Consider the following 6,000-nt stretch of genomic DNA (forward strand, 5'->3'; position numbering starts at 1 on the left):
AGGCCATTCGGCCCATCAAGTCTGCACCGGCTCTTGGAAAGAGCACCCTATCCAAGGTCAACACCTCCACCCTATCCCCATAACCCAGTAACCCAACCCAACACAGGGCAATTTTGGACACGAAGGGCAATTTATCATGGCCAATCCACCTAACCTGCACATCTTTGGACTGCGGGAGGAAACCGGAGCACCCGGAGGAAACCCACGCACACACGGGGAGGGTGTGCAGACTCCGCACAGACAGTGACCCAAGCCGGGAATCGAACCTGGGACCCTGGAGCTGTGAAGCAATTGTGCTAACCACCATGCTACCATGCTCTCATTCCTTGAAACTCTCTCTTCATAAAACTGCTACCGTGCTGCCCTCATTATGATGCCCCTCTGAGTGTCCTGACTGCCCATTGGTTGTGTCCATTTCTGAGTGTTCATTGGTTGCATGTTTGCATATCATGACAGTCAGAATCATAGAATCTCTACTGTGCAGGTGGAGGCCATTCGGCCCATTGAGTCTGCATCGACCCTTCAGAAGAACACTCCACGTAGGACCCACTCCCCTGCCCTATCCAGCACACCTTTGGACGCTAAGGAACTTGACACCACAAGGAGTGTTTGAGGTGATTAGCGTGGATGAATTTCAGGGCAAGCTACCTAGGTACATGAGAGAGAAAGGAGCAGAAGGATATGCTGACAGGGAGAGGTGAGGCAGAGTGGGAGGTGGCTCAGGTTGAGCATGAAAGCTGGCATCGACCAGTTATGCTTTATCTGTGCTGTAACATCTTTGTAATTTTCTTCACTGATATCGTCTGAAGGAAAAGTGAAAAATACTTAATGGAAATGTTATAATCACATCTGCTACAAGTCCGATTACTATTGTTTGGATTGAAATGCAATCCTGTACTAAAGGGCCTACCCGGTTTGCTGTAGTCATGTGACCTCTGCCATGAGGCACCGGCTGGAAGCAGCCATGTAATATTCAGTTCTAATAAAGTCAGGGTGCAAGAGGCAATGAACTCACTGAGCTCATAACACGCTTTCAGAAGCGGAGCTGAGATTGAGTTTTGAAGAGTTGGCGAAAGACACAGCTGCTGAAAGAGGAATGCGGAAATGTTCAGAGCTGCTGTAAACTGCGGGGGGAAAAGGCAACTGAAAGCCACTGAAAAGGAAAAGCAAACAAAGGAAGGCTGGATTCAAGTAACTCACTGGTCAGTCAAAATGGCTGTCAATTTTCCTGCTCCTGTCGAAATGAAAGGTGATGATATGCGTCCGAACTCGCAATTTTCCACTCGCGGTAGTAAAACTATGAGATTGCGACTGATTTAGTTAACAAGTCAGAGTCAATATAAGCAGCAACACTTTCAACACTACTGGGGAGAGACTTCTACAAATTGTTCTTCACCCTAAATCTCTCTGAAGAACAGAAAGAAGAGACTGCAGAAATTTTGAAAGCCATAAAGGCATGCTTTCAACCCCACATGAATGTAACTTATGAACGGTATGTGTTCAACATTAAGGCTCAAGGTAAAAAAGTATGTGTCTGCAGGAACACAGCTCGCAGAATCCTGTGAATTCAGGCAACTAAAAGATAATCTCATAAAAGACAGGATTGCCTGAGGCATAAAAGATCCTGCAGTGAGAGCATATCTTCTGGGAGAGAAGAAAATTATTCTCAAGTAAGTGATCGACATGTGCAGAAGCAATGAGATTATAAATCATCAGCTGGAGCATATTCATGGCAGAACAGTACAGGTTTACCACTATGCGGCCAAAAGAGCAGAAAGATCACGGACAAAGGGCAGGATGAAAATACTGCAGAAGACACTATACAAAGGAAACTAAGGCTTGTCTAGTGTGGGAAAAGCAGTGTTGTAACTAGAAGAAGCTGAATCATTTTGCACAAAAGTGTTTGGCTCGAAGGAAATATAACAAGCCTATACAGATAGCCACTGGAGAGATATCAGCTGAAAATTCGGACAAGTCACGATGCACCATACAATAGGTTGGCTCCATCAGGTTTATAAGTGATAAATGGTCTGCGACTGTAAGAGTGATGACTGCAGAAGGAGAGCGACGGTGCTTCATGGAACATTATGATCTTCACAGATCTGTGCAAAGCGGCTCAACGTGTGATCCGAAAACGAAGGCCTCAGAATTAATGTTGAAGCACTATACTCATATCGAGAGGACAAATTAACCTGAGAGCAATGGCACGAATGAAGATTTGGATGTCCATTCATCGACAGAGGGTAGTGGCTGCCTGGAACTCGCTGCCGGAGGAGGTGGTGGAAGCAGGGACGATAGTGACGTTTAAGGGGCATCTTGACAAATACATGAATAGGATGGGAATAGAGGTATACGGACCCCGGAAGTATAGAAGATTTTAGTTTAGACGGGCAGCATGGTCAGCGAAGGCTTGGAGAGCCGTTCTGTTCCTGTTCTGTACTTTTCTTTGTTGTTCTTTGTTCTTTGGCAGTAAGTAAAAGGCATCCATCTCAGCCAAGGCAAGTCTAAAGCTTGACTGTTAACTCTAAACATGCCGAAAAAGATTTACAACTTGTTCCAACACACTAAAGCATTGACCGATGAACAGACCCTAGAACAGAACAAAAATATGTTTCCAGGGTTTGGATGGCCACCTGGAGAATATCATCTAGAAGTTGATGGGCTCAAGTGGGAGAATTTCCTGACTTGTTGGAGCTTCCTCTTTAAAAAGTATCTGTACGCCAACAACATTTTCTCCAGATAGCAGGTTTGGGGTGGGGTCGGATTCACTGACCCCGGAAGCAGACTGTAGGTGGCCATGGCGACAGACTAGTGCAGAGGAAAGCTGTTGAGAAGGTTTGTCCTTGTTCTCTATTGTTTTTGAAGGTGTTAGGCCTTCAGGCCCTCACCCACCATGACCCCATACCCTCCTTGCCAACTCAATGCCAATTCATACCCCACACATTCCACCCCCTTTGCTCCTCAAGCGCTCTATGCCACCTCCATTGGCACTCACCCAGTATCCATCATGGGCAGACCTCAGGATCCATTTGGAGATGAGAAAAAATAAACTTCTATCAACTTAATAGAGCTCACACTCCTACACACATGGTTGTGACAAAATCTTCCATTCATAAAATTCATTCAAAGTTTTAAAATCACTTAATGTGGTAAATCTGTTATAAAAAAACAACAGCCTTCTATTCAGTCACCACATCAAAGACAGCTAATCCTTTAATAGCCTCTTTAAGCTGTCAAACTGTGAAGTCAGAACACCTGTCGACATAATTATAGTTTTTCAAACTCAGCCAAGCATTTATGATGACATAATGCTGGCATTGGGGAAATTTAAACAAAGAGCACGATTGAAACTGCAAGACCAGGCGCTGTTTTTTTCGATGCCTGTCAATTAAAGGAGTCCAACAGAGTGGTTTTAAAACTCTCACTGACAGCTACAAGTCTGTTTTTTTTTAAGTTTGAAGACTGGGCCATTTTAAAAACCTTAGGTCATGACAAATACACAGACCTTTTCCGCCTTTCAAAAGTGTTTTATGCCTGTTACATTCATGTGTGACCCTCACACTGTGGGTTAAGACCAACGGCACTGACAGTGGCCATGAAGGTGACTGTGGCCTTGAATTTCCCCAAAAGGATGGAACAGTCAACATGGAAAACATCGGGCAGTAACATCCACCACTGCATCCGAGAGGTCTCCGAAACTCTGAATCCCATCAGAGGGGGCTTCTGAGGAGAGAGAAGTGGAAGGGGCACATCAATGGCTTTGCCAGGATAGTGGGTTTTCCCATAATGCAGTGTGTCATTGACTGCACACAAGTGGCTTTGTGGGCACCGTATCTCAGTGCTAAGATGTGCTAGAACTGTAAAGCATACCACCAACATGCAGTTGACATTTGTCATACCCAGCACATCATGCTGGTGATCACCCACCATTCTGGCTGCAGGTAGTATTTGTTCAGCCTGTATCACTGCCACCATATCAAACCAGAGCGTGGCTGTTTGCAACACGGGCGATCCGCTCTACACCTGGCTGATGACCCCACTCTGTGATCTAATGACACGTGGTCAGAATGTGTTCATTGCTCCCCTGAGGGTCAGCAGACCACTGGAGGTGCTGAAGGAATGGTCTGCTGCCTGGATTGCTCTGGAGGAGCCCTCCAGGACTTGTCAGAGTGGGTGCCCTGATTTATGGCATGCCTGCGGCATTTTCCACAACCTGGCCATCATGAGGGCACAATCCAGAGCTGCTTACAGTCATCCTCTAAGGCCATCTGCTGTCACCCCCACTGAAAACCAACAGTCCTCCACCAGCTATTTTCCAGTCACTGTGTAGGAACACTGGACCAAACAAAGCCACCGTCAAGACAGGCACTGAGGGTTTCACAAGTGTGCTTAGTTGAGCATTGCCATTATTAGTGGATCATTTATTGGATCAAGTTGATATGCAACAGTTGTTCTGTGGTGGCCTACATTTCAGCACTGTAGCCTAGAGTTTGGAGCAGTGCAGGGTTCAAACACATCCCATTTGCTGAGAGAGTGGTGGGCGCAGGTTCAATCAAGATATAACAAAGGGAATTGGATTTCTACCTGATGAGAAAGAATGTGCAAGGCAGAGGAGTGGGACTCTGGGGAATGTTCTTTCAGATAGCTAGTGGGTATCTCGATGGGCCGAATAGCCTCCTTCTGCACTGTAAATTCTATGGGTACTCTGTGGGGGCTGAATGGACCCCGACTGCACTATAAAGAATCTGTGATTTTCTTTTCTCTGTGAGGACAATGTGGTGGTCCATGTTTTTGTGGGCCAGCACTAAACGGTGCCCTGACGAGATCTCCTGGGCAGGCAATTGAGTCCCGGATGCTGGATTCGGTATTTAAACGAGGCATTAGGCTCATTTCAATATTCAGATCACACCGAGCAGAGCAAGTCGGGTGACTCGCGATCGACCCGTCACAGAGCGCAATTTGGGGCTCTCGCGGAGTTCTCCCATTGCGACGGGATTTGCGTCGGGCACAACGAGTATATCAGTTTGAATTAATTCACACATCACAAACTCTACGTCCATGATCAGTGTTGGGACCCTTACTGTTTGTGTTGCATATTAACGATTTGGATGGGCAGCACGGTAGCATTGTGGATAGCACAATTGCTTCACAGCTCCAGGGTCCCAGGTTCGATTCTAGCTTGGGTCACTGTCTGTGCGGAGTCTGCACATCCTCCCCGTGTGTGCGTGGGTTTCCTCCGGGTGCTCCGGTTTCCTCCCACAGTCCAAAGATGTGCGGGTTAGGTAGATTGGCCATGATAAATTGCCTTTAATGTCCAAGATTGCCCTTAGTGTTGGGTGGGGTTACTGGGTTGTGGGGACGGGGTGGAGGTGTTGACCTTGGGTAGAGTGCTCGTTCCAGGAGCCGGTGCAGACTCGATGGGCCGAATGGCCTCCTTCTGCACTGTAAATTCTATAGGTCATCTATGTGAATGTGGGCGGTATGACTGGGAAATTTGCAGATGACGCAAAGATTGGCCGAGTGGTGGACAGTGTAGAGGATAGCTATAATCTCCAAAACCATACAGGTGGATTGGACGATAAAGTGGCAGATGGAATTTAACACAGAGAAGTGTGAGGTCATGCGTTTAAGGAAATGAAATGAAAATCGCTTATTGTCACAAGTAGGCTTCAAATGAAGTTACTGTGAAAAGCCCCTAGTCGCCACATTCCTGCACCTGTTCGGGGAGGCTGTTATGGCAATTGAACCGTGCTGCTGGCCTCGTCTGCTTTCAAAGCCAGCGATCTAGTCCTGTGCTAAACAGCCTCTTTTAGGTCAAACAGTTAGAGGGAGTGCACAATAAATGGGAATATACTCAGAGGGACAGATGCAGTGAGAGATCTTGGTACACAGGTATACAGGTCCCTAAAGACAGCAGTTCAAGTAGACAAGGTTGTTAAGAAAGCATATAGAATGCTCTCCTATAAAGGTATAGAATATAAAAGTAAGGATACAATGTTA

This window comes from Scyliorhinus torazame, chromosome 7, assembly GCF_047496885.1.
Source record: "Scyliorhinus torazame isolate Kashiwa2021f chromosome 7, sScyTor2.1, whole genome shotgun sequence".
Taxonomy (NCBI): Eukaryota; Metazoa; Chordata; class Chondrichthyes; order Carcharhiniformes; family Scyliorhinidae; genus Scyliorhinus; species Scyliorhinus torazame.